Source organism: Aptenodytes patagonicus, chromosome 1, assembly GCF_965638725.1.
Source record: "Aptenodytes patagonicus chromosome 1, bAptPat1.pri.cur, whole genome shotgun sequence".
NCBI classification, from domain to species: Eukaryota; Metazoa; Chordata; class Aves; order Sphenisciformes; family Spheniscidae; genus Aptenodytes; species Aptenodytes patagonicus.
This window is the reverse complement of record NC_134949.1, coordinates 48,651,032-48,678,847: the sequence shown is the minus strand read 5'-3', so window position 1 is coordinate 48,678,847 and position 27,816 is coordinate 48,651,032. Positions and strand designations below refer to the sequence as shown.

Here is a 27,816-nt window from a genome sequence, read left to right as displayed (position 1 = left end):
AACGCTTTCCCGCTTACAAAGAGCACAGAAGGAAGTGGGCCGGGGTCTGAAACAAATACCCAGCCACAACTAGTCCACACTTCTAGGAGGACTCCTGCAGCTAGGGCTTCTGTAACACCTTCACTGCAAACATGTAATCCCTTCTGTTTGGATTCCAATAGTCTCCTCGATAACCATCACCCCGCCCTCCTCTCGCCCCAGCCAATTTTCACTTGTAAGCTGGTCACGGTCTCTTCCTGCTGGCAAAACACAAAGCGAGTCCTTGTCTTGCAAAAGTCTCCAAACAGAATTCGGAAGCCGTAAAACGAGAACAACCTTCTACATGCTTGCCTGACATTACGTGGCTGCTTCATATTTTAGTCATCACATGTGGAACCACAACATACAGCATACAGGAAGATTTCACGAAGGTGACATGGAAAAGAAAATTTCCAGGGCAGGGAGGAAACATGCCCGTTGGTTTTCCCACCACCACCCTGCTTCTTCCCTAGCAGTCATAACCCCCTCTATTATCCTTGCCTGCACTTTGAAAAACAAGAAGAATAGCATCTACACTGGTATAGACCTAATCCCCTGTCGGCTTGTCCCCTATGAAGGAACAACAATGTCGGGAGCTACCCTTACACGACCATTATCAAGATGGTGTTGGTACTGAGAGTTCAACAGTTACGTTACTGACGTTTTGGCAACCACTTCAGCTCTTCCGTCCAGAAGCCAAACACCAACGGGAGAAAGTCACCCAGATGGATTCAAGTGCACTACGCAGCCGACAGACAGCAGTTGGTGCTGCTACTGCAGTCGGGAAACACAAGTCGGAGGTCTAGAGCTAGACAGGTGAATGCCACCCCAATCTGTCCCGACACTGCCTCTTACATCTCGGGAAGAAACAGCTTGGATCGGGCTCCATTACTTTCACCTTCGTAAGTATCCCGCGTCTGACAGCCTCAAATGAATTCTTCTGTCATGGGCCTGATATTCCTTTGGTCACAAAAAAAAGACCTTTTCTTTTAAAAAAAAGGAAGAAGAGACACAAGCTGATTTTTCCCCCACAAGGCTCACAGGCGGGGACGGCAGGATGGTTTTACACAAGCTCCCAGGGCGGTCATGTCGCAGTGGCCTCAGTCCTCGCCATGACTGTTCCCGACACTTAGAGAAAGCAAACACAACGTCACGGTGAGCACCTGGGTGCACTTGGCAGGAAAGGAGCGGGACAGAGCTCAAACGGCTCCCACACGACCTTTCTTCCCCGCATTTACGGGGGGGGGAGCCCCATGGAAAACGCTGCCGTGCATTTCCCTCAAGGTCTGGAGAGAAACCTCTCCCCACTCGGGTGTCCCCCTCCCCGCAGCCGGGCCGGGCCGCGCCGGGCGGGTCTGACACGGTCGGTGCTGCTGCCCGTCCCCCCGGCTTCGCTCCGCTCCGCTCCGCTCCGCTCCGCTCCGCCCCGCCGTGCGGCGCCGCTACCCGCGGCCCACCGACTCCCCCTGCGCCCGGCCCCGGCCCCGGCCCCGGCCCCGGCCGCGCCGCGGGGGCTGCGGCCCCGCCTCCCTCCCGCCCGGCCCCGTGCCGCCCCGGCCACCTGGCGCTCCCGCTTGGCCGACGGCTCCTCCTTCACCTCGGTCACGAACAGACACGGCACCTGCCGCTGCACCGCGCCCCGGCGCCTCATGGCCCCGCCCGCCCGCTCCCGCCGCCGGCCCGCCGCCGAGACGGAACTGCGCCTGCGCCGCCCCGCGCCCGCCGTGCGCGGCGGGAAACCGAGTCCGTCGCCGCCCGCCGGGAGCCCCGCGACGCACCCCAGCGCCGGGGACGGCGGGGCGGGGCGCGGTCGCCTCTCTCCAGCAGCCCTCGGCGAGGCGGTGGCTCCGCCGCCCAGCCCGGCCGCGGGCCTGGGGCAGCTCCGCTTCCCACAGCGGCGGCTCCCGCCGCGGCAGGGCCGCCCCGCCCCAGCTGTGCTCGGCGCCGGGCTGAGGCGGCCGCGTGGTGGCCCGCTCGCGCGCCGTGGCGGCGGCCGTTAGCCGCCGGCGGTGCCGTTCCCCTGGCCTGGCAGCCTTTCCTCAGGCTGTCTTTTCTGCTCGCCGGGGTGCCACACGCCCGGGCCTGGGGCGTGGATGCCCTGGCCCCAGGGCGTGGGCACCTCTCTGGGTCCGACTTTGCCTCCGCCAGGACAGCGGCCTCCTCCTGTTAGCCAGGCTCTGCGCCTCGGTAGACAACCTTTCAGTCTGTGGTGGGTTGACCCTGGCTGGACGCCAGGTGCCCGCCAAAGCCGCTCCATCACTGCCCTCCTCAGCTGGAGAGGGGAGAGAAAACACGACGAAAGGCTCGTGGGTCGAGGTCACTCACCCGTTACCCTCACGGGCAAAACACACTCGCCTCGGGGGGCGGGGGACACGACGGGAAATTAATTTATTAGCAATCAAACCCGAGTAGGGTAATGAGAAATAAAACCTGAATCTTAAAACGCCTTCCCGCCACCCCTCCCTTCTTCCCGGGCTCAACTTTACTCCCGCTTTCCTCTACCTCACCACACGTTGTCTCTGCCGCTCCTTCCTCCTCAGGGGGAGGACTCCTCACGCTCTGCCCCTGCTCCAGCGTGGGGTCCCTCCCACGGCAGACAGTCCTCCACGGACTTCTCCAACCTGAGCCCTTCCCACGGGCTGCAGTTCTCCACAAGCTGCTCCAGCGTGGGTCCCCCACGGGGTCACAAGTCCTGCCGCCAAACCTGCTCCAGCGTGGGCTCCTCTCTCCGCGGGTCCACAGGTCCTGCCAGGAGCCTGCTCCAGCGCCGGCTCTCCACGGGGTCACAGCCTCCCTTGGGCGCATCCACCTGCTCCAGCGTGGGGTCCTCCACGGGCTGCAGGTGGAGATCTGCTCCACCGTGGACCTCCACGGGCTGCAGGGGGACAGCCTGCCTCACCATGGTCTTCACCACGGGCTGCAGGGGAATCGCTGCTCCGGCGCCTGGAGCACCTCCTCCCCCTCCTTCTCCACTCTCCTTGGTGTCTGCAGCGTTGTTTCTGTCACATACTGGCTAGCGGCGGGTCCGCCTTGGAGCCGGCTGGCATTGGCTCTATCCCACATGGGGGAAGCTTCCAGCAGCGTCTCACAGAAGCCCCCCCTGTAGCCCCCCCGCTACCAAAACCTTGCCACGCAAACCCAATACGGAATTAATGCTTCCTGACCGTACCTTCTTCCGCGCCTCATTTAGGCACAGCTATACAGCTACAAAGAGCCCCTGTTTGGATAGCTCTTGGCAGCGTTGACCCGTTCCTCCTATGGCTGCTCCTGCCCACTGACAGTTCATTATCCGTGGCCCTCATCTGCTTTCCTGAATTTTCCTTCCCCTCTGTGCCCCAGTCAGTGGTAGGGCTTACGGAACTGTGGCAGCCTTTTCACATCGTTTCTCTGTTCACAGCTCTCGCCAGTACTCCCCACCTTGATCCCAGCGGGCACTTTCATTCTCTACTTAGGTGAAGTCATTCCGGTAGAAGTCGCTTTATTCCGCTGCCAAAGTCCCAGTGGTCAGGCATGCGGTACTGTCCTTTGCAGTTAGCCTTCGGGCCACCCGCTGATACTTGAGTTACAAACAAATCGATAGGCTCCTAGAGAGACTAGAAGACCTCCAGTCGTTTCAATGTCTTTGTCCTTCTCCCCCGGCTTGGGTGTAGCCACCGCTGAGCCAGCCTTGTACCCTTTGTGCCCATGGAGTCACTGGCACCTGAAGTGTTCATCTCCAAGTCACCGATGTCACTCAGTGTTGCAAATTTGACCCTATGTCCTGGGGATAACAGTATGCCTTACCACGCTCCGGGACTGAAACTTCATCCCCCCCCCCCCCCGATACCTTTTGTTCAGAGGCAGCCTAGGACCTGAATGAGAACAGAGGTGTTAATTAGGGACACAAGCGTACGCTGTTCTTTCTGCTTTAGCTGTGGCAGCGGGCGTCACGGAAGCGAGAAAAAGCAATGAACCCCAACACTGTAAGCAGTTAGCAGCTAACAGCGCACTAGCAGGAAGCAGCAAGTTTCTCCATCCAAAGAAAGAGGTACAGTAAGGAAAACACTGGGCTCGAGGGTTTTGGTTAAAAATAGTCCAAGAAGGAGGTTTGTCTTTGCGGTGTCAAAGATTTGCTTCCAAGGCCACAGTTCCTACGGCAAGGAGTTGGGTATTATTGAAGCCCCGCCAAGTGGGTTTCTGCCGTTTTACGTTAAAGAAACACCGGAGCGGGAGACTCTTTGAAACGGTCCGATCTTCCGTACTTTACTCTGAAGCAGTGGAGATAAAGGAAGATGTTCAAGCTGGACAGGTCAGAGAGCGCCATGACGCTGATGTCACCAGCTGGAGGAGCGGTTGGCAACCGTGGAAAGGTAACATTCTATACCGGCTGGCAACTGCCTTCGTCGGTTCAACAAGCCTGGAGAAGGTACCACCTCCTTCGTTCACGTGTATTTCGCTGTCAGTTGGCGTTTTGTTCCAAAAAAGCAGCAGAGCTAAGGTCCTGAAGGTCCAGTTTTTGAAAGGAAACTGCTGCTTTCGGGATAAGATTACGATTGGCCTGAATGCTGGTAGCTTTAACGTTTCCATGTCTGTTCTGCCGGTATTAAGAGAGTGGAGGAGAAGCACACGAGGTGAAAATGGCCGCAGTTGGGAATGACCGCTCTTGCCATTTCTATTCCCCCTACGCACAGGTAAGTGCTGTAGCTTTTAGAGTGGTTTGTGTCCTTGACTTTCTTGATACACCCGTGTTGAAAGGGAGGTTTATTAGGTAAAGGTAGAAGTTGATACGTCGCTCTGTCTGGGTCATGGCCGCACCTGTAGGTCAAAGATCTGATTTTCGGCAGCGGTGAGAAGAGCTAATGCTCACCTAAACCGCGGGCAATTAGGACTCCTGCGAACTGGGCTCCGATACTCAAGGGACACATCAGTTAAACACCGCGCATAAAGTTCACTCATCGCTCATCTTTCTTACTGAATCAACGTTACATTGATTCTGAATAAATAGGCCACGTTTATCATCTCTGCTTAGAGCCACTGCCTGAATTTCTGCAAAATCGGGTACTTAAAACAAAGTCCTTCAACATGGGTTTGCCCTTCAAAGCAATATTTATATGCCACGTGGTAAAAATCCAGGGGTGGGTGTAGGGCTCGTTGTTGTTGCATCCCTTCCAGCATCGGGGATTTAGGTGTTAATGCCTGGGAGATGGGCTTTGGCTCCAGACCCCAGCGTGTCTCAGTGGATGGCCCAGCTGTACTGGCTGCAGCCCAGAAGTGGCGTGTTTTTGTAGGAGATGCTGCTCCTACACCCAGCTGCTAATGTCTGGAAAAGTGGGTGAAACTTACCTTCGAATAGTCAAATATTCCCCAGTGTGACTTTGCTTTCCTCTAAAAACTGACACAGAAAGTCGCTAAGAAATACCCGGCAACCTGGCATTTACAGCTCTCAGCTGGGATGTAGTTCATATCCAGGGTATAAACCTGAGCTTGTATGTTCAGGGTAATGGTCATGAGCAGTTGCCTCTTTGGAATGATGAGTTCATCATGTGCTTGAGGAAGATACCTCGGGTTAGAAGCGAATTGCATAATCAGAGGCGATGCTAAAATCTGTAAACTTTAATAAGGCAGAGCGACAGAAAAAGAATTTTAAGCATGACTAACAAGAGTGACTCTCGTTGTGAACGTGCTATCTCTGCGATAGTGTGCCGACTTCTTGGCTGGCGACGTATTGATCAACAGAGGGAGAGCAGCACTGTGATTATATGTGTGAGTAAAGCAGCAACCATTAAACAAATAATTAAACAAATCCACGTAGATATCCTTTTTTTCCCATTAGGCTTGTGGTTGTCACCTATAAAAGCAGCCGGGAGATGGTGTGAGCGGTGTAACGACAGTAGTCTCAGAACATCGATTCCCAGTCTTTCAGTGTTTCAGTTTTTGTTGGGAATCTTCCCGGGTTTTGCTTCTTACTCCTTATTTTCCCGTAGACCCACGTCCTTTGATAGTAAGAGAGTGCTAGTGTTAAGACTTGCACTTGCACAGCAGATTTCATGTGACATTGACCTGATTAGCCCACTGCGCAGGAACGGAAAGGCGGCCACCTGTCAATTGAGTGACTAACAGATTTTTTTTCTTCCCAGCATCTCACGAAAAGTCTGCAGCACAGTAAGTAGACTGCTTTACTCCTATTCTTATCTAGGAACAGTTTTACACCATGAAAGCTCCATAGACCTAACTCGAGATAACTTCAGGGGTATCTGGAGCTGAAGATAACTTTAAAGATAACTGTAAATGTTCCAAAACATCAGAGCGTGGTCCCGCAAAGTCTTAGTCGTATGTTCATCACAGCAGTACACCGCGTGCTGATCCATTTAGTCCGTTTTTAGTGTTTTATTCACAATATCTGAAAACCGTTTTCTCCTGCAGCAAAAGTACAGCAACATCTCCTGTTTGTGGGAAACACAACCCGTAGGCTGTGTGAGGATCAGTTGTGCCTTCCGTCACAGCAAACCTCGTATTATAAATGGACTTTTTTTGCCACCTAGCAACAGTGAGTAGAACTCTTTTTTCTCAACAGTTTGTTCATTAATACACGCAAATGTCCTTCCGGTGCTTACTTCCAGTGCTTAGGTAATATATATGTTAAGGTCAAGAAATGTACCATGGCAAACCGATGCGGTATGATGTGCTATCCCGGCAAGCTCAAGGCAAAGAAAGGAATTGTATTGGCATTTGAGTAGGGTTGCCACATCAACTTGTTTAGCTGTCATGTTACGGATCTTCCTAACTATCAGTTACACGAAAGACAAAGTCACAAACGGCGGTTTAGGTTGCTGAGATCCGTGGAGGAAGACTGTTGCTTTGCTGGGGTATTGGCTGGATTAAATCTCTCTAGTAGCGAAAATGGTTAGTAGGCAGGTAACCACTTAAGAGAAACAAAAAGTAGTGTGTGTGGTGGGGGGAGGAGGTTGGTAGGGCCGCTAGTAGCAATATCTGTTGACGGAGCACAACATGTTACCTGGATGAGCCACCCCTTGTAGAGGTAACATCAGATTACAGTGCTGTGTGTGCAGATGTATTTCCAGTTCATCGTTCTGAATAAATTCTTCAGGCTTGAACATTGGATGCAGGCTATTGAAGTACAGTAACAGTGTGTGGGCAGTACAGTATCTGAAAGTCAGAGTATTTGCGGAAAAAACCACCACTGTAAGTTGGGTTCCTTTTTCCCTTTCGAAGAGGAGCTCTTGTCTAGCAGGAGTCCGGGTAGACAGCTGGAACCTGGAACAGGGAAAGAGTCCAGGGCAGGGAACCAAGACAGGTGTCAGAAATCAGGCGGAAGCAGGAGGGAGAGCAAGTCAGCGTGACTTGTCACAGATGCGTGAACAAGTGGACTGAACTGTAGTTGTTCGTGGGCCTGATCTCCGGAGCTGGAGACAGGTGTCAGAAGAGAAGTCCAGAAAGACCTCTAGTCAGAAGCAAACACCTTGTGTTCCTGCAGTTCCCCCGGGAAAAGGCAGCCTGTCGTAGCTGGGCGTGTTGAGCCTAACTAACCACATAGGACCATGGCAAGAACTTGAGCGCTGTTTCGACGAGTGCCCGTACTGCTCTTAGTGCAGTTCCCACATCCACAGCACCGGCCCCTGGCAGCTAGTGCTGTCGTAAACACCACGTAGGCACGCTTGTGGGTGCGGTGTGAGTCAGAGACTATGCCCAAGAGGCACTACGGACAAGGGTATCCTGTAGAAGAGCAACGTCCAACGATCAGAACGAGAAAATGGACGCAACCCTTTTTCTTTTTACGGCAATGTGCATAAATTCAGAGTCCGTGTGCTCCACAAGAACACTGCAAACATTAAAACTGCATTTATTCGTTTTCATGCTTAGAAATCTTGTTAAGCTGACTTAAGTTTGATTTGGCTTACGCTACCCGGAGCTGAGAATATCCTGTTGGGGACACTGAGAAAGGCTCTACCAAGCTAAAGTGTTGTCTCTTACTTTCTCTCGCCTGAGACACAACAAATCCCATCTGCAGCAGTGTTATTAAAATGGGCTTAATATGATACACACGCTGCTCGTAGGCAAGCAAGAGGTGCACAAGAATAACAACAAGTGGAATACAGGAAGATGCCCATGCCTCGTCTTATTCCTCTGAAACTGGACAACATATCCAACTTCAATGTTTTGAATACAATGCACAGAACCCTGATTGTGTCTATAGCTGCACGTTGGTCAGCTTGAACAACGCAATCAGACTCACCATTTTTCATCATTTTTCTTTTCGGACCGTTGCATTTCCTGGCTCTCAGAAAATGCTATCCCAGTGCTGAAATAGTTTTGCTGGGTAGATTACATTATGGGTAGATACAAAGGCCTAAGGAAAAGAGTATCTTTTCTGACTTTCTCCTGATTCAGTGTAAATTATTTTCACGAACTTCATAGCCTTTCTCAAAATCTACATTTTGTACTTAGTCAAGAGAGCTGTGATTCAGAAAATTGATAGGGAAAAAAAAGTCTGCAGGCTAAAACGGGCTAATCCTGTGCTTAGCACTGCTAAATTCTTCAAAACTGATGCCGTGGGGAGTGATACAGGCCTGCCTATTATTCGGCATGTTTAAAATATTTGCCCAGGCGGGGTCCTCAACCCATTTGCTCTCTTCAGCCCAGGTATTCCTAATCACACGCCTCCCGAGGTTGTCAATCTCTCTCTGTTTTTTCATACTTTCTGTAGTTGGAAGATGCTCCTTTGCCAACCTCCGCAGAAGGTTTTTCCTAAAAGGCACAACCTGCCTATTTAATGATCCCTTCAGTATGAGAATGGTTTCAAAACTATACCTGCTGGTCTCAACCTGGGTGCGATATTCTAGTTCCCTCCTCATAAAATAAATGCAATGTTCTTTTCTGCAGATGCCCCGTTGCAACAGGGTGTCCAAGGAGGGATTCTGCATCCAGCCCATCGTCAAGAATCACTCAGAAATCAAGAGAATCTTTTATTCCCAATTCACCCTCCACTGATTATAAACCTCAACGACGAAGACGACGATGAAGAGGACGATGAAGAGGAAGAGAACTGTAAACAGTTTTTTTCTTTCTTTTACAAGCAAGTAGAGTGGGCTTTTTCGACTCTCGCAATGTACTTCACAACTGATCGATTACAATAACCGTTACATTTTTAGAAAAGACTTGTTGACAAGTTTTTGAAATAGTTCCCCGCTAATCTTCAAAGTATCGGAACTGGTAGTCACCAGATGTGAGTGAGGCAGCACGTTCTGACTCCTGTCAAATGCCTAGCTGTATATTTCAATAGGGCTGTAATTCGCCTACCTCTCTTTCATTAAATAGAGTTTAAAATGTGCTCCACGGTTCAGATGGCCATCAAATACCCCCCAAAATGCCTCGAAATTCGGGGACGAAATTGCAAGTTTAGGAACCAGGTACTTCTTTGCTGGGAAACAAACTGTTGAACAGGGGCTGTACGCACTCGTCACTGAAGGTGAAGTCACAGGTTTGTTCACAAGAGAGAGTTGTGTGACTTCCACTTAAATGATTTGTTCAACTGATTTCCTAAACTCTGTAGGCAGTCCCATTGTATTACAGAAAGTTATTCTTAAACCTAGCAAAGAGAATCCATGCAAAACTCTGCACTAGTTTAACTGAATGTGTATGTGTGGGTTTTTTGGTTTTTTGGTTTTTTTTTCATTTCTACAATGTAGTTAAACCGTTGACTGTATCTCACTGGGAGAGGAGAGATTCACAGGGCAGGAGTGAATTGCACATTCCCGGAGAGCGAAAGTCAGAGAACGACCGACTCTCACGCGTGCACTCCGCAAATTACTGTGCTAGTTCTCAGGCAGCCCCAAGCTGCTTTTCACTTTCCCCCTGCCCTTCAGGTTGGCTGGCAGGGCTGCCTGTTAGCGCTTCCTAACTCGCTTTCAGTCTGAGTAAGCCGCATTAATTTAAGCAATATACAAAGTAGGGCTTTGCTGATCTTAGTAGCCTTAACCGAGACGGGTAAGGAGCACTCACTTCACCAGCTCTGCCGGCCGACATTACAGGAGAGTAACTTTGGGCAGAGGTCTTGTGACAAGCACTCCCTGCTGACATGCTTAATCAGAAGATTTCCTTTTGGGTGTAAAGGAAGAAGGATTATTTTGGCAATGGCTACTGAAGATGTTTTTGAAGCATTTGAAATCAACAAATGTTAGCTTCTTAATACGTGTGGTAACTGCAATTCCATTGCACTTGGAAAGGCCTAACATTAAGGAATCATTTTTCTGTCCAGAAAGAGAGGTTGCGGTCAGAAAAACCAAAACCGTGACCGAAATGGAATTCCTTATGGTGTTTGATTATCAGGAAGTGTTGAAGGGCTTTGTATAGATACCTAGTAAGCTTCTAAAAATATCTCCTACAGATGTTTCTGACTGGGTGCCTAAGACTGCTGCAGACATCGAAGAGGAAAGAGCAATAAAGGAAATATGCTATAAATCTGGTAAATATGAAATTAGCCACTCTTTCCTAAACAGCAGTGCTGACAAGAGAGTAAACGTTGGGTTTTTTTTCCCTCTTGGGGTACGTCTAGGAGAGTATTACAGGATTCAGTACCCTCACCAACAGCAATCCACAAAAACTGCGTCTTCGCCTCGGGAAAACGAGCTATTACCCTTGGAAGCTACCGAGCGAGACTTGCAGAAAGGCAAGTACTTTTCATCTTCTTGGACAATGTTTACCACTTTTAAAACTACTGTTGCAGGGAGAAACTATTACACAGATTGCCCCGCCTCCACGCTTTTTTAGTTTAGTGACAATAAAAGGTAGCCTATTACAAAGAGCATAACAGTGCCTCAGTAAGTTTTCCCCATATATGTGTGTGTGTGTGTGTGTACAGTGTCACACACGTGGTGACTACCTGCATCGATTGCAGATGGAAAAGGTAGAAATGGGCTATTAACCCTATGCGTACTGTCCTGAGATACACAACATAGGTCTTTCATATAATTTTTCTTCAAGATCAAGATTTGTGTAGTCTAATTTTAACCCCCCTAAGGTTAGGAATGTAGTTTAAATTTCTCGTCTAGGCTCTGCGTTGTAAATGGAGAGAGACAGGCACTCTTAGGGGGCTATTTCTTGCATCATAAGATAGTGCCAAAGAAAGGGGAGATGAGTCACTTTCCCAGAGGTGCTCCGCGCTCGCTGCTGGCTGTCTTGGGTGTCTAGCTGAGGAAATGGAGCGACACATCAAACTTCTACAGAACTAAATTTAGATTAAATAAATACCCCCTTGAAGCGTCTTCTGAAAGAGATCCGCAAAAGAGTTCCATTTTGTTTTGAATGTTGGGCTTTACCCAACAGAATCAAGCTCAAAGGAATACAGATTAGTAAGTATTTACCTCCCTTACTACGTTTCTCCTTCATTCTTGACCAAGTGGCGTGACCGAGAAAAATCTGTATTCGTTGCTTTAGTGAGTAAGTACTATCTAATTCCATTTTAGGAGAGGGAGAGATGTTCTTAATATAACAAGACACCAGAGTCATCAGTCGATCAGTCATCAAAAATTGCTGGGCAAAAAGATGACCTGCTACTTCTAATTAAAAAAAAAATAAATTGTTTAGTTTCACAGTAGTGTAAATTTCAGGGATAAAACCGCGATAATACTGTTTTATGTAAAGCAGAGTTGAGTAGGAGGATGTGCTCATAAAAAGCGGGAACGGAAAAATTGTCTCCGTGTCATGCTTTTTCGACTGACGGTCTTTGCCTGCCTAAACCGTTCAAAAGAATCGGGCAAAATTGTTTTCTTCTTATTTCGACGTTTAAAATGTTTGTTATTGAAATAGTTTTGAAAAGCTATTTCTGGCAAGTATTTGGATACAGTTAGACTCCAGACACGGGATCAGTAACAAATACACGACTACAGCTTTTAAGACATGTCTTTATTTACCGTTAGATACATTCAGAGAAAAGGATAGAGATGTTTCCCCAAAGCATTTCTTCAACTGAGTTAGTTCTCTGAGGCTTTAGGTACGATGATGACGCGCATCTTGAAAATACCATAAATTCCATCAGGTAGGGCTCACAGATACCGTTCCTGAGCAGTGAGAAGCTAAAGAACGAGCCGGTAACGTGTAGCTGGTTCTTTACTTTGGAGCCAGAGTCTTCTTTAACCTGTGCATGATGGTATTAGAGAGCATGAGAGCTACGCATCAGCTACGCTCGACAGGATCCAAATAACTAACAAGAGAGAAAGAAGAATATCAAACGAGAGGTTACAGGAAATTGCACTAAGCTAATCACTAGCTCACAGAGGTGGGAGGAAGAGAACGGCAGTGCCGTTCCCTGGGCTTACACACGAGCAGCTAAAACATTCTTTCTGTTGCCTTTCCAGGTGAGGGTACTACAACTCCTACAAAACGTACTAACACAAAAAGGGACGCAGAGACTTCCGGAAGGAGAGCACCAACAGAGCGTATTCCCAGAACAGATCGCAGATCCTTTGAAAATGGAGGTAATATACTTTAGCATCAGCTTCTGCTTGCTGGACATCTGGTGGTAAATAACTGAACATGCACGCATTAAACCTCACCATTTCGTATTTGAGGTATTCTTTGTTCTTTATGTGCTAGAGGCTCTTTCCCATGCTGCACTGTTAGTTATAACAATCAAAAACACTGTTTATGATTCTGCTTGGTTTAGGATTATTTAAAAAAAAAAAAAAAATCCTCTATGCTGATTGCAATTGATTTTTTTCCTGCTTAATTTTGGAAAAGAAATGGTTCTGTGGAGTTATAAAAAAGAAATGCCTACAGAATAATGCCCTTCGTTACTAGGTCTGTTGACATCGGAGGTAAAGCTACTATAGGAAGGATGACTCTTGAGCCATTCATCGGTGTTTCCGCAATGCAGTTTGTCAGCATGTCAGCAATGCCAGTCCAGCTGTTAAAACTATGTGTGGGCCCATGCCGTAAACTGTATCACTGAAGTGCCTGAGGATTAAAATAATCCTTTTATAAACTGAAGTTATTTTTTATGCCACGTCATGTTAGTTGTTCAGTTTGTAGGACAACACATAGCTGAACTGATACAACTGAGACAGAGGCAAAGCATACCTCTCGCGCAAGGGATGAGAGCTAAGCACCGGCAGACAGGAACGTGTTAACGTTCCTGTTTTGTTGCTAACTGAGTCACCTTGTAACGACACGCAGTTCAAGCTCACAAGTTGTCACCCTGTGCTTTGGAGTCCGTTTGCATTGGGTTCCCACTTAGATCTCACACTGTGACTTTGGGAAAGGATTTGTTCCCCCGCGACACACGCGTAAATTGCATGCAACTTCTGATTCCCAGTCATTGCAAATGTGTACGTGGATTAAAGCAAATGTTTGTAGTTTTAAACTGTAAACCCTAAATACAGTATTCATGAAGATTTTCTAATTCATAATGAGAAGCATTCTGAGCCAGAACTGGTCAAAGCAATTGTATGAGGTCAAAGTAGTGTTGGTCTTTGTGTTCGTAGTCAATTTTTGAGTTTGCTTTCACGGTTGTGCGACCGTGAACTCTGCCAGAGGAAATCTAGCCACTTTTGCTTCCCTTTTGGGGAATGATACCTTTAGAATAATTAACAGGTAAAACCATCTTCCACCCAAGAAGACCTGTGTATGAAGTGGGAGATCAGGTTTTCAAATCACCACAGCATTTTTGGATAATGAAATTCTTGTGTGCTTTTTAGGAAAGTAAGTATGTGTTCTTTTAATCCCTCAGCAACGAACCACACTGAGCTGCTAAAGAACCATCACTGTAAAGAAGGAAAGGAAAAGAAATGGATTTCTGAGGAGCCACGAAATTCACCTAACACAGTAACAGGAAAAGGTATTTTGAGAAAACAGGTGGCTTATTCATTTCTATTTACTAAACTGGTAGACGATTTAGCACCACCCAGTTAATGTCTGTTCTTAGGGTCAAATACGGACAACCCATATTTGCATTGGACTATCCACAAAGAACATGTTTTTCATCTTGTCTTCCAGCCTCCAGTCTCCCGCAATATGTCACCTTCTGAGTAATAGCACAACATTCCTGTTTGTTTTTTCACTTCTAGGAATTCACACTTCCGACCCCACAGTGAAACCAGGTGACCGACAGAGGGGTCGGGGTAAGGATGATGGAACTGCTGCTTCTATCCCTTACGTGAGGGAAACTGGAAGAAAGACTTATTCCAATTCTTCAGGACCTCCAAGATCAGCATACGTAGTCTACCGTACTGTCACCGTCAGCCAAGAACCAACGTCCAACGGATCTACAGGTGGGCTCCTGCTTACGCAGCATTCTTAAAACGCCTCCAATTTACCTGTCTGTATTGTGCTGCTTTCGATTTTGTCCCCGCAGGTGAATGTGACGCTATTCATGCCTACCTACGGGCAAGGGTAAATTTGATCCCGCACAACTGTCCTAAGTAGATTGCAGCAGTATCCACAGGCAGAAACGTAAAGCTTTGTAAAGCTTTACAGTTAGTCAGACAGAATATTCATGAGCAGTAATTGAGCCACCGTCGCAGCAGGAATTCATTTCTCTGCCAACAAAGAGGGATGAACGCGATGATGCGCTGATGTGCACTAACGTACTGACCCCCACTATTTACAGCACCTCTTAGGTGATTTCTTCTTTTGAAGTATTTCATAAACCTCGGAATAGTCCACCTTTAGCTTCTCGTTTTGCTCTAACTATTGATAGCAATAGTACTAGAAGTAGTTTTGCAGTAGAATTTCAGTCTCCTCTCAAGAAGCGTTTCTTGTCCAACTTTTTTCCTCCTCCCAGCAGGGGACGAATGACCTTGCTTTGCGCGGCATTTTGCCACAACTAGGATTTCACTGGAGTTTTGATTGTGATGGCTTTCTGATTGTTTTGGCTTTAAGCTGCCCCATAAACTGAAGCAGAAGTACAGAATTTCTGCTGCATTCTGGCCTGAACTGATGGGAACAAAAGGTGCTTGTTGACATTCGCAGGGGAAAAGCAACAACAGGCAAAGCCACGTCTTCCCGCAGAGTAGCAGGGGCCGGGTGAAGAGCACTGTGGCTACTGTATACTGCAACCTTCCCTGTGGAGTTCTGTTTGTCGTTTGAAGAGGGCTTACCTATGCGACCAATGCTATTACAGTTTTAGCCTCCTCATGGGTAGTATTTTGTTATGTTCACCAAGCGCCCATGTCCAGGACGTATCTAGATGCTACAGACAGAGGAAGTAATTCATAGTTCAGCCAGAAGGTGTCCTTCGGAGTGCACTGGTCTCCGTGGGCTCAACCATGGACGTTCCAGAGGTGCGCATACCACCTATGCAGTGTAGAGAAAGGATCCAGCTGGGCAGGCAGTCAGCGCTTAGAGGACAGTAGTGGATGAGGGGGTTGTGTTCACAGCTGCTCTTGAGACAGTCTGAAAATACAGACACGTTCAGAGAAAAGGACAGAGATGTTTCCCCAAAGCATTTCTTCAATTCAGTTAGTTCTCTGAGGCTAAGGCACGCATCTTGAAAATACCATAAATTCCATCAGGTAGGGCTCACAGATACCGTTCCTGAGCAGTGAGAAGCTAAAGAACGAGCCGGTAACGTGTAGCTGGTTCTTTACTTTGGAGCCAGAGTCTTCTTTAACCTGTGCATGATGGTATTAGAGAGCATGAGAGCTACGCATCAGCTACGCTCGACAGGATCCAAATAACTAACAAGAGAGAAAGAAGAATATCAAACGAGAGGTTACAGGAAATTGCACTAAGCTAATCACTAGCTCACAGAGGTGGGAGGAAGAGAACGGCAGTGCCGTTCCCTGGGCTTACACACGAGCAGCTAAAACATTCTTTCTGTTGCCTTTCCAGGTGAGGGTACTACAACTCCTACAAAACGTACTAACACAAAAAGGGGCGCAGAGACTTCCGGAAGGAGAGCACCAACAGAGCGTATTCCCAGAACAGATCGCAGATCCTTTGAAAATGGAGGTAATATACTTCAGCATCAGCTTCTCCTTGCTGGACGTCCGGTGGTAAATAAAATAACTGAATGTATTTGGATTGGACTATCCACAAAGAACATTTTTTTCATCTTGTCTTCCAGCCTCCAGTCTCCCGCAATATGTCACCTTCTGAGTAATAGCACAACATTCCTGTTTGTTTTTTCACTTCTAGGAATTCACACTTCCGACCCCACAGTGAAACCAGGTGACCGACAGAGGGGTCGGGGTAAGGATGATGGAACTGCTGCTTCTATCCCTTACGTGAGGGAAACTGGAAGAAAGACTTATTCCAATTCTTCAGGACCTCCAAGATCAGCATACGTAGTCTACCGTACTGTCACCGTCAGCCAAGAACCAACGTCCAACGGATCTACAGGTGGGCTCCTGCTTACGCAGCATTCTTAAAACGCCTCCAATTTACCTGTCTGTATTGTGCTGCTTTCGATTTTGTCCCCGCAGGTGAATGTGACGCTATTCATGCCTACCTACGGGCAAGGGTAAATTTGATCCCGCACAACTGTCCTAAGTAGATTGCAGCAGTATCCACAGGCAGAAACGTAAAGCTTTGTAAAGCTTTACAGTTAGTCAGACAGAATATTCATGAGCAGTAATTGAGCCACCGTCGCAGCAGGAATTCATTTCTCTGCCAACAAAGAGGGATGAACGCGATGATGCGCTGATGTGCACTAACGTACTGACCCCCACTATTTACAGCACCTCTTAGGTGATTTCTTCTTTTGAAGTATTTCATAAACCTCGGAATAGTCCACCTTTAGCTTCTCGTTTTGCTCTAACTATTGATAGCAATAGTACTAGAAGTAGTTTTGCAGTAGAGTTTCAGTCTCCTCTCAAGAAGCGTTTCTTGTCCAACTTTTTTCCTCCTCCCAGCAGGGGACGAATGACCTTGCTTTGCGCGGCATTTTGCCACAACTAGGATTTCACTGGAGTTTTGATTGTGATGGCTTTCTGATTGTTTTGGCTTTAAGCTGCCCCATAAACTGAAGCAGAAGTACAGAATTTCTGCTGCATTCTGGCCTGAACTGATGGGAACAAAAGGTGCTTGTTGACATTCGCAGGGGAAAAGCAACAACAGGCAAAGCCACGTCTTCCCGCAGAGTAGCAGGGGCCGGGTGAAGAGCACTGTGGCTACTGTATACTGCAACCTTCCCTGTGGAGTTCTGTTTGTCGTTTGAAGAGGGCTTACCTATGCGACCAATGCTATTACAGTTTTAGCCTCCTCATGGGTAGTATTTTGTTATGTTCACCAAGCGCCCATGTCCAGGACGTATCTAGATGCTACAGACAGAGGAAGTAATTCATAGTTCAGCCAGAAGGTGTCCTTCAGAGTGCACTGGTCTCCGTGGGCTCAACCATGGACGTTCCAGAGGTGCGCATACCACCTATGCAGTGTAGAGAAAGGATCCAGCTGGGCAGGCAGTCAGCGCTTAGAGGACAGTAGTGGATGAGGGGGTTGTGTTCACAGCTGCTCTTGAGACAGTCTGAAAATACAGACACGTTCAGAGAAAAGGACAGAGATGTTTCCCCAAAGCATTTCTTCAATTCAGTTAGTTCTCTGAGGCTAAGGCACGCATCTTGAAAATACCATAAATTCCATCAGGTAGGGCTCACAGATATCGTTCCTGAGCAGTGAGAAGCTAAAGAACGAGCCGGTAACGTGTAGCTGGTTCTTTACTTTGGAGCCAGAGTCTTCTTTAACCTGTGCATGATGGTATTAGAGAGCATGAGAGCTACGCATCAGCTACGCTCGACAGGATCCAAATAACTAACAAGAGAGAAAGAAGAATATCAAACGAGAGGTTACAGGAAATTGCACTAAGCTAATCACTAGCTCACAGAGGTGGGAGGAAGAGAACGGCAGTGCCGTTCCCTGGGCTTACACACGAGCAGCTAAAACATTCTTTCTGTTGCCTTTCCAGGTGAGGGTACTACAACTCCTACAAAACGTACTAACACAAAAAGGGGCGCAGAGACTTCCGGAAGGAGAGCACCAACAGAGCGTATTCCCAGAACAGATCGCAGATCCTTTGAAAATGGAGGTAATATACTTCAGCATCAGCTTCTCCTTGCTGGACGTCCGGTGGTAAATAAAATAACTGAATGTATTTGGATTGGACTATCCACAAAGAACATTTTTTTCATCTTGTCTTCCAGCCTCCAGTCTCCCGCAATATGTCACCTTCTGAGTAATAGCACAACATTCCTGTTTTTTTTTTCACTTCTAGGAATTCACACTTCCGACCCCACAGTGAAACCAGGTGACCGACAGAGGGGTCGGGGTAAGGATGATGGAACTGCTGCTTCTATCCCTTACGTGAGGGAAACTGGAAGAAAGACTTATTCCAATTCTTCAGGACCTCCAAGATCAGCATACGTAGTCTACCGTACTGTCACCGTCAGCCAAGAACCAACGTCCAACGGATCTACAGGTGGGCTCCTGCTTACGCAGCATTCTTAAAACGCCTCCAATTTACCTGTCTGTATTGTGCTGCTTTCGATTTTGTCCCCGCAGGTGAATGTGACGCTATTCATGCCTACCTACGGGCAAGGGTAAATTTGATCCCGCACAACTGTCCTAAGTAGATTGCAGCAGTATCCACAGGCAGAAACGTAAAGCTTTGTAAAGCTTTACAGTTAGTCAGACAGAATATTCATGAGCAGTAATTGAGCCACCGTCGCAGCAGGAATTCATTTCTCTGCCAACAAAGAGGGATGAACGCGATGATGCGCTGATGTGCACTAACGTACTGACCCCCACTATTTACAGCACCTCTTAGGTGATTTCTTCTTTTGAAGTATTTCATAAACCTCGGAATAGTCCACCTTTAGCTTCTCGTTTTGCTCTAACTATTGATAGCAATAGTACTAGAAGTAGTTTTGCAGTAGAGTTTCAGTCTCCTCTCAAGAAGCGTTTCTTGTCCAACTTTTTTCCTCCTCCCAGCAGGGGACGAATGACCTTGCTTTGCGCGGCATTTTGCCACAACTAGGATTTCACTGGAGTTTTGATTGTGATGGCTTTCTGATTATTGCCATTATTTAGGATTATTTCTCATCTTGAATAAACAAGGCCTTGGGTCTACTTCAAACGTCTGTTTTCGATTTAAATGTATCGATTGAAATACTCTACTGTCCTCTTGATAGGACGTACTATGCCATCAATTTGACAAGAAGCCTACAGGTGGCATTCTGAGTCTTGTATCTTTCTTTTCGGCAGTCTGTTGCAGATGCAACCATAATTTTACACCTTTCGCTTTTTTTTAACTTGCTGCTATAGCGTCACGCAATCTAGTACCTCATTTGGGTTTTGTTTGCCTTTCTACTTTCCCTTTCCACGGTCACTCTGGATCATTGTGGTTTTTCATCTGTCACTTCATCAAGGCATTTAGTGGCAAATAATTGAAACAATCCTAAGTTGAGGAAGTGATTTCATCTTGCCAGCTGCAGTCTCCTCTCTTAAGCTGGGCTGCATCTCCACCTTGAGGTGCCTCCCTGCCTTAATTTCCAACAAAAGGAACCTCCTTCAGACAGAGTAACCCCCGCTTTAAGAGGAATAAAGTGAAGTGAAATGAATCCCGACATCACTGCTTCGTCTCGGGGACGAAGAGTTGTGGGGCTTTTCTTTTTGCTTTGAATGTCTGCTTTGATTAAATGTGGACAGATTGGTAGAGAGATTACAGAGAGAACGTTCTTAATGTGAAGAATACCTCTTACCCAATTTCCAGGTTAAGAAAAGGAGAGCACATTTCAAAAAAAAGGTGAGCAGCATTTTTGTCACAAGAGCGACCGTTACCATTTTCGCTACCTTTCTTTTCAGCAGTACCTGAGCCGTACGGTGGGAAACGCTCCAAACAAAGGAATCAGCTTGACACAAAGAGGAGATTTTGGACCCAAACGGAAAACTATGGTAATACTTACATGTTGTGTATCAACGGAAAGTTGTAGGATTATTGTGCAATTAATAATTTGAATCAGTGGCATTAAGCTGGAATTAACAGGAAACAAGAGTATTAATGAGATGAAGTTTTAACCAAATTTTACAGAAAACGGTTCGTCAGTAGGCAGCTTACTCTGGCGCAAAATCAAGTGCCAAGCACACAACCGTAATATTGCCTTGCATCTAGTGCTTGCACAGCCAGAGATGAAACAGGAGGCTGGCTTACGGGTTCACTTAATCTAACAGCAACTGATGCCTTTGGGAAGATTTTCAACACAGCAACATTCACGTTCTTCCAGTCAAGGCCGTCCGTGGCAGAACCGCCGCGTTTGGAAGATCCTGTGGGCCTGCTGAAAACGCTGCAAGATGGCAAATGATCTTTAAAGTACTAGAGAGAAAGTCTGTATTTAACACTAGCTTGTATTTCAGAGAGGAGGTATGACTCACCCGATGCATTAATTGACACCTCAGCCAACGTAATATTGAATTCACACATCAGACTGAGAGAGTCTTTCCTGAAATGGTAGCTGAAATTAAGAAACAATGCGTATGTTTTTTCTACAGACAAATATACCTCGGGATCTTACAATGCACCAACTTGGAGGAAAAAAACCCCACATGCAAAAACGTTCGCCAGGTTCAAAACAACCATTCAGGTAACTGTTTGAGAGAAATTTTTACAGTTCAGTCTTTTTAGTAAAAGTGGCATGTCGCTCCCCACCGAGGGAATTCAAAATTGCTCTTAAAACTCCCCCAACCAAAACCCGCGAGATTCTAAGCAGTGCCGAGTACTCTGACAGAGCAGTTAGTAGTTTTGTTTGTTTGCAGACATGTAATTTTGCCTGCCTAACTAGCCCGTGATTCCTAGTTTTTCCCCATATTACTGACATGAAAGCAAAAGATGTGCCCGCCTTTAAAGCGAGGAGCTACAAGAAGTGGGGTTTGGCTTGTAGCACTGGGCAAAGCAGAGCAGAGACTATATGAGCGCGATCTATTTGTCCCTCTGCTTGGCTGCTCGTGAAGCATCTGCAATAGCTGAACGATGATCAGCCGAGGTCCAAATTCATAAAAGGACTCGGGCTACAAACCCTTCACAAGATGCCCGAAGGACCGTGAATACATTTTACAGCCGTCTTGAAAGCAGAGATTAGAGCCTCTATCTCGTGTCTCGCGCCGAAAGCTTAATTCTTAAAATGTTTCTGAAAGAGCACGTAGTTTTCCTCTAATACATTATGCACAAAACGTTCTGCATATCTATTTGGACAGCAGAGCCAAGAAGACGTGGAAGCGAACAGAACAGGAGAACGATACGTAGACAGGAGAAAGAGATGAAGCGAGTGCGTCACTTCACAAGAAAAATCTAAATTGAAATACGGAAGTTATCAACTGGAAAAACCAAAGCTGATAAAATGGCAAATTCTGAAAAGAAGATGTACACAAAACAAGGCGTAAAGACTGTAACGTTTAGAAACTGACAAGAATGGAAACTTGTGTTTAAAAATAGTGTTTGTATATTCATAACTGTACAGTAAATGTACCTCATAAAGATAAAGATGTGTTACATTTTACAGACGTTATTTCCCTTGCTTGTAACAGGACTGTAATTAGCTAAAATAAATTCCACTGAGCTTTGACTACATTGAATTGACAAGCATAAAAGTATGCCTTATTTGAACTCATCTTTCAACTTTCAAGTTATGTGCAGAACACTCTGCACCTCAAATCAGCAAAACCTCCCCCTCTCTCCGATTCCTACCCCCGACTCCATAACCGGCAGCGCCCTGTGCATGGAGGAGCGAGTGATCCACAACACAGTCAGCCTGAGCAGGCGCAGGCGGTGCTGTGCCGTGCTGTGCTGCGGCTGAGGGAACGGGGCTTGTTTAGCCTGGAGAAGAGGAGGCTGAGGGGAGACCTCACCGCTCGCTACAACTACCCGAAAGGAGGTTGTAGCCAGGTGGGTGTCGGTCTCTCCTCCCAGGTAACAAGCCACAGGACGAGAGGAAACGGCCTCAGGTTGCGCCAGGGGAGCTTTAGATCGGAGAGGAGGAAAAACTTCTTCACCGCAAGGGTTGTCAAGCACTGGAACAGGCTGCCCAGGGAAGTGCTGGAGTCACCATCCCTGGAGGTCTTTAAGAGACGGGCAGACGTGGCGCTTAGGGACACGGCTTAGCGGTGGACTTGGCAGTGCTAGGTTTACGGTTGGACTCGATGACCTTAAGGGTCTTGTCCAACCTGAGCGATGCTACGATTCTACAATAAATACATGGCTCAACGAGATAGTAACAGTTCCTGCCAGCTCTCAACTGCTCTTGGCCGAGACCAGCGGAAGGGAAGGGATCAGTGCTTTGTGTGGTCAAATCCTTATCCAAGACTTCCCTTTCACAGCTTCAAAGGCACTAAGACCCACAAAAACAACAAAAAATACAGGCGTGTTTTCCAGACCACAGACGCATCCCCTATTACGTTCCTTAATCCCCTCCTGCCTGGTTGTCTCTGGCATGAGGGCCCCAAAGAGGAGCCCAAGGAAAGGGAGGATATTCAGCATTTCATGCAGGGAGGCCCTCAAGACTGCGTGTCTGTGTTTTCACATACGCGCTGCATGACACGTCCCCCACGCTGGCTTAAACTAACAGCACTTGAAAATAAGCCCCGAGACACGAGAATCGTTGACACCTTTCTTCAGCTTGTTTGTCGGGTTTTCCATCCAGCCCGGCCCATAGACAGGCTTGCCCTGGAGTTTCCAGAGGGGTAAAACCAGCAGTTTCCTGAGGTCACCATACCCTGCAGAGTACTGAAATCAACCGCATAAAAGGCAAGATAGGACTTCTCACTCGTCACCAGAGAAATTTCATACCCAAAGGCACCCTTTAAAGTCATCACTTAACTACTGTAGATCAATCCAAAATCTAGCCCTAGAATCTTGCCTGGTGTAATACAAAGTTTCCTCACAATTTCAGGTAAAGGCAAGAACCCCAGCGATGCAGCGAACCACACTCGTCGCGTTTTCCTCCCAACCTCCACACGTCTTGTAATCCTCCCCAAGGAAATCAGGCACCCTCTATCACATAAATTCTAGTGTGCAAGGAAGATTTCCTAATAAGAAATTTTAAAACGGGAATACTTCCTCCACTGGCATGCTCGCTTAGACCATGCTTCCTGGACTTCAGAGAGTAAAATCTGTAACAACTTTAGAAACACCTACTATGTTTACGGTAACTGTTACTTTGTGGTCAAGACCTTTAAGCAGGCTGGAATTCACAACAGCTGCAATCCAGTAAGTCATACAATAAAAGTGAAAACTAAGTAAAACAAGGCTTCTAGTCAGCAGGAGAAACCTGCATACGGACCTTCCTTCCTACCTTCATAGGCAGTTACGTAACAGCAGGTTCCGGCCACCTTTTCAGTAGGAATTGCATTGTACGTATCTGCCTCTAACGCCTTTCCAGTTACAGTTTCAGTTGCCAACACTTGAAACGGCTGAAAAGAAGACAGGTGTTTTAAAGCCTCGTCAGGGCTGTCTTACTGCCTCGGTCTCGTGCGGATTCTTGCTCCTTACAGCTGGCCCCCCTCTAGGTCCAGTATTACACATTATAGTGCTGATTTCTAATACTGTCGAAATACACCCTTGTTTCTTCAAGACATGACGCTTTGGAAAATGCCCTAAGACAAAAGAACAAAGGCAATCTACTTGCAAACTCTCTCCCTCTTTTAATCGTTCTTGATGAGTATTTAGAGGTGACTTTGCCTTCCACTTTACACAGTGCATATAAACTAGAAGGGTTCCAGTCCAACGCTGCAAAATGTTGAGATGTGTCTCCCTGCCTCACGATGGCAACAGAAACTCATCGTGACTAGCTGCTCCGAGCTTTCAGTTTGGAGCGGAAAGTCAATGGCACCGTGTTAGTGCAATGCACGGACCTGCGGAATGCAAGGTGGCAAAAGCGTCCCGGTGTTAAATACTTAGGAGCAGTGCTGCCAACTGAACGCTTTCCCGCTTACAAAGAGCACAGAAGGAAGTGGGCCGGGGTCTGAAACAAATACCCAGCCACAACTAGTCCACACTTCTAGGAGGACTCCTGCAGCTAGGGCTTCTGTAACACCTTCACTGCAAACATGTAATCCCTTCTGTTTGGATTCCAATAGTCTCCTCGATAACCATCACCCCGCCCTCCTCTCGCCCCAGCCAATTTTCACTTGTAAGCTGGTCACGGTCTCTTCCTGCTGGCAAAACACAAAGCGAGTCCTTGTCTTGCAAAAGTCTCCAAACAGAATTCGGAAGCCGTAAAACGAGAACAACCTTCTACATGCTTGCCTGACATTACGTGGCTGCTTCATATTTTAGTCATCACATGTGGAACCACAACATACAGCATACAGGAAGATTTCACGAAGGTGACATGGAAAAGAAAATTTCCAGGGCAGGGAGGAAACATGCCCGTTGGTTTTCCCACCACCACCCCGCTTCTTCCCTAGCAGTCATAACCCCCTCTATTATCCTTGCCTGCGCTTTGAAAAACAAGAAGAATAGCATCTACACTGGTATAGACCTAATCCCCTGTCGGCTTGTCCCCTATGAAGGAACAACAATGTCGGGAGCTACCCTTACACGACCATTATCAAGGTGGTGTTGGTACTGAGAGTTCAACAGTTACGTTACTGACGTTTTGGCAACCACTTCAGCTCTTCCGTCCAGAAGCCAAACACCAACGGGAGAAAGTCACCCAGATGGATTCAAGTGCACTACGCAGCCGACAGACAGCAGTAGGTGCTGCTACTGCAGTCGGGAAACACAAGTCGGAGGTCTAGAGCTAGACAGGTGAATGCCACCCCAATCTGTCCCGACACTGCCTCTTACATCTCGGGAAGAAACAGCTTGGATCGGGCTCCATTACTTTCACCTTCGTAAGTATCCCGCGTCTGACAGCCTCAAATGAATTCTTCTGTCATGGGCCTGATATTCCTTTGGTCACAAAAAAAAGACCTTTTCTTTTAAAAAAAAGGAAGAAGAGACACAAGCTGATTTTTCCCCCACAAGGCTCACAGGCAGGGACGGCAGGATGGTTTTACACAAGCTCCCAGGGCGGTCATGTCGCAGTGGCCTCAGTCCTCGCCATGACTGTTCCCGACACTTAGAGAAAGCAAACACAACGTCACGGTGAGCACCTGGGTGCACTTGGCAGGAAAGGAGCGGGACAGAGCTCAAACGGCTCCCACACGACCTTTCTTCCCCGCATTTACGGGGGGGGGAGCCCCATGGAAAACGCTGCCGTGCATTTCCCTCAAGGTCTGGAGAGAAACCTCTCCCCACTCGGGTGTCCCCCTCCCCGCAGCCGGGCCGGGCCGCGCCGGGCGGGTCTGACACGGTCGGTGCTGCTGCCCGTCCCCCCGGCTTCGCTCCGCTCCGCTCCGCTCCGCTCCGCCCCGCCGTGCGGCGCCGCTACCCGCGGCCCAGCGACTCCCCCTGCGCCCGGCCCCGGCCCCGGCCCCGGCCCCGGCCCCGCCTCCCTCCCGCCCGGCCCCGTGCCGCCCCGGCCACCTGGCGCTCCCGCTTGGCCGACGGCTCCTCCTTCACCTCGGTCACGAACAGACACGGCACCTGCCGCTGCACCGCGCCCCGGCGCCTCATGGCCCCGCCCGCCCGCTCCCGCCGCCGGCCCGCCGCCGAGACGGAACTGCGCCTGCGCCGCCCCGCGCCCGCCGTGCGCGGCGGGAAACCGAGTCCGTCGCCGCCCGCCGGGAGCCCCGCGACGCACCCCAGCGCCGGGGACGGCGGGGCGGGGCGCGGTCGCCTCTCTCCAGCAGCCCTCGGCGAGGCGGTGGCTCCGCCGCCCAGCCCGGCCGCGGGCCTGGGGCAGCTCCGCTTCCCACAGCGGCGGCTCCCGCCGCGGCAGGGCCGCCCCGCCCCAGCTGTGCTCGGCGCCGGGCTGAGGCGGCCGCGTGGTGGCCCGCTCGCGCGCCGTGGCGGCGGCCGTTAGCCGCCGGCGGTGCCGTTCCCCTGGCCTGGCAGCCTTTCCTCAGGCTGTCTTTTCTGCTCGCCGGGGTGCCACACGCCCGGGCCTGGGGCGTGGATGCCCTGGCCCCAGGGCGTGGGCACCTCTCTGGGTCCGACTTTGCCTCCGCCAGGACAGCGGCCTCCTCCTGTTAGCCAGGCTCTGCGCCTCGGTAGACAACCTTTCAGTCTGTGGTGGGTTGACCCTGGCTGGACGCCAGGTGCCCGCCAAAGCCGCTCCATCACTGCCCTCCTCAGCTGGAGAGGGGAGAGAAAACACGACGAAAGGCTCGTGGGTCGAGGTCACTCACCCGTTACCCTCACGGGCAAAACACACTCGCCTCGGGGGGCGGGGGACACGACGGGAAATTAATTTATTAGCAATCAAACCCGAGTAGGGTAATGAGAAATAAAACCTGAATCTTAAAACGCCTTCCCGCCACCCCTCCCTTCTTCCCGGGCTCAACTTTACTCCCGCTTTCCTCTACCTCACCACACGTTGTCTCTGCCGCTCCTTCCTCCTCAGGGGGAGGACTCCTCACGCTCTGCCCCTGCTCCAGCGTGGGGTCCCTCCCACGGCAGACAGTCCTCCACGGACTTCTCCAACCTGAGCCCTTCCCACGGGCTGCAGTTCTCCACAAGCTGCTCCAGCGTGGGTCCCCCACGGGGTCACAAGTCCTGCCGCCAAACCTGCTCCAGCGTGGGCTCCTCTCTCCGCGGGTCCACAGGTCCTGCCAGGAGCCTGCTCCAGCGCCGGCTCTCCACGGGGTCACAGCCTCCCTTGGGCGCATCCACCTGCTCCACCGTGGGGTCCTCCACGGGCTGCAGGTGGAGATCTGCTCCACCGTGGACCTCCACGGGCTGCAGGGGGACAGCCTGCCTCACCATGGTCTTCACCACGGGCTGCAGGGGAATCGCTGCTCCGGCGCCTGGAGCACCTCCTCCCCCTCCTTCTCCACTCTCCTTGGTGTCTGCAGCGTTGTTTCTGTCACATACTGGCTAGCGGCGGGTCCGCCTTGGAGCCGGCTGGCATTGGCTCTATCCCACATGGGGGAAGCTTCCAGCAGCGTCTCACAGAAGCCCCCCCTGTAGCCCCCCCGCTACCAAAACCTTGCCACGCAAACCCAATACGGAATTAATGCTTCCTGACCGTACCTTCTTCCGCGCCTCATTTAGGCACAGCTATACAGCTACAAAGAGCCCCTGTTTGGATAGCTCTTGGCAGCGTTGACCCGTTCCTCCTATGGCTGCTCCTGCCCACTGACAGTTCATTATCCGTGGCCCTCATCTGCTTTCCTGAATTTTCCTTCCCCTCTGTGCCCCAGTCAGTGGTAGGGCTTACGGAACTGTGGCAGCCTTTTCACATCGTTTCTCTGTTCACAGCTCTCGCCAGTACTCCCCACCTTGATCCCAGCGGGCACTTTCATTCTCTACTTAGGTGAAGTCATTCCGGTAGAAGTCGCTTTATTCCGCTGCCAAAGTCCCAGTGGTCAGGCATGCGGTACTGTCCTTTGCAGTTAGCCTTCGGGCCACCCGCTGATACTTGGGTTACAAACAAATCGATAGGCTCCTAGAGAGACTAGAAGACCTCCAGTCGTTTCAATGTCTTTGTCCTTCTCCCCCGGCTTGGGTGTAGCCACCGCTGAGCCAGCCTTGTACCCTTTGTGCCCATGGAGTCACTGGCACCTGAAGTGTTCATCTCCAAGTCACCGATGTCACTCAGTGTTGCAAATTTGACCCTATGTCCTGGGGATAACAGTATGCCTTACCACGCTCCGGGACTGAAACTTCATCCCCCCCCCCCCCCCGATACCTTTTGTTCAGAGGCAGCCTAGGACCCGAATGAGAACAGAGGTGTTAATTAGGGACACAAGCGTACGCTGTTCTTTCTGCTTTAG

At 49.1% G+C, this 27,816-nt stretch overlaps 1 long non-coding RNA gene across 2 annotated transcripts; it reads right to left on the bottom strand.

The window, feature by feature from the left end:
- Positions 1-7,567: 7,567 nt before the first annotated feature.
- LOC143158249 (uncharacterized) lies at positions 7,568-25,559 on the bottom strand. Of its 2 annotated transcripts, none has more exons than XR_012994940.1 (3): positions 25,466-25,559; positions 23,289-25,057; positions 7,568-7,731 (listed from the first exon to the last, which is right to left on the bottom strand). It is a non-coding gene; the product is annotated as an uncharacterized LOC143158249 (long non-coding RNA). The 2 variants fall into 2 exon arrangements; XR_012994939.1 differs by lacking the exon at positions 7,568-7,731 and adding an exon at positions 16,593-17,476.
- Between the last annotated feature and the right edge of the window lie 2,257 nt (positions 25,560-27,816).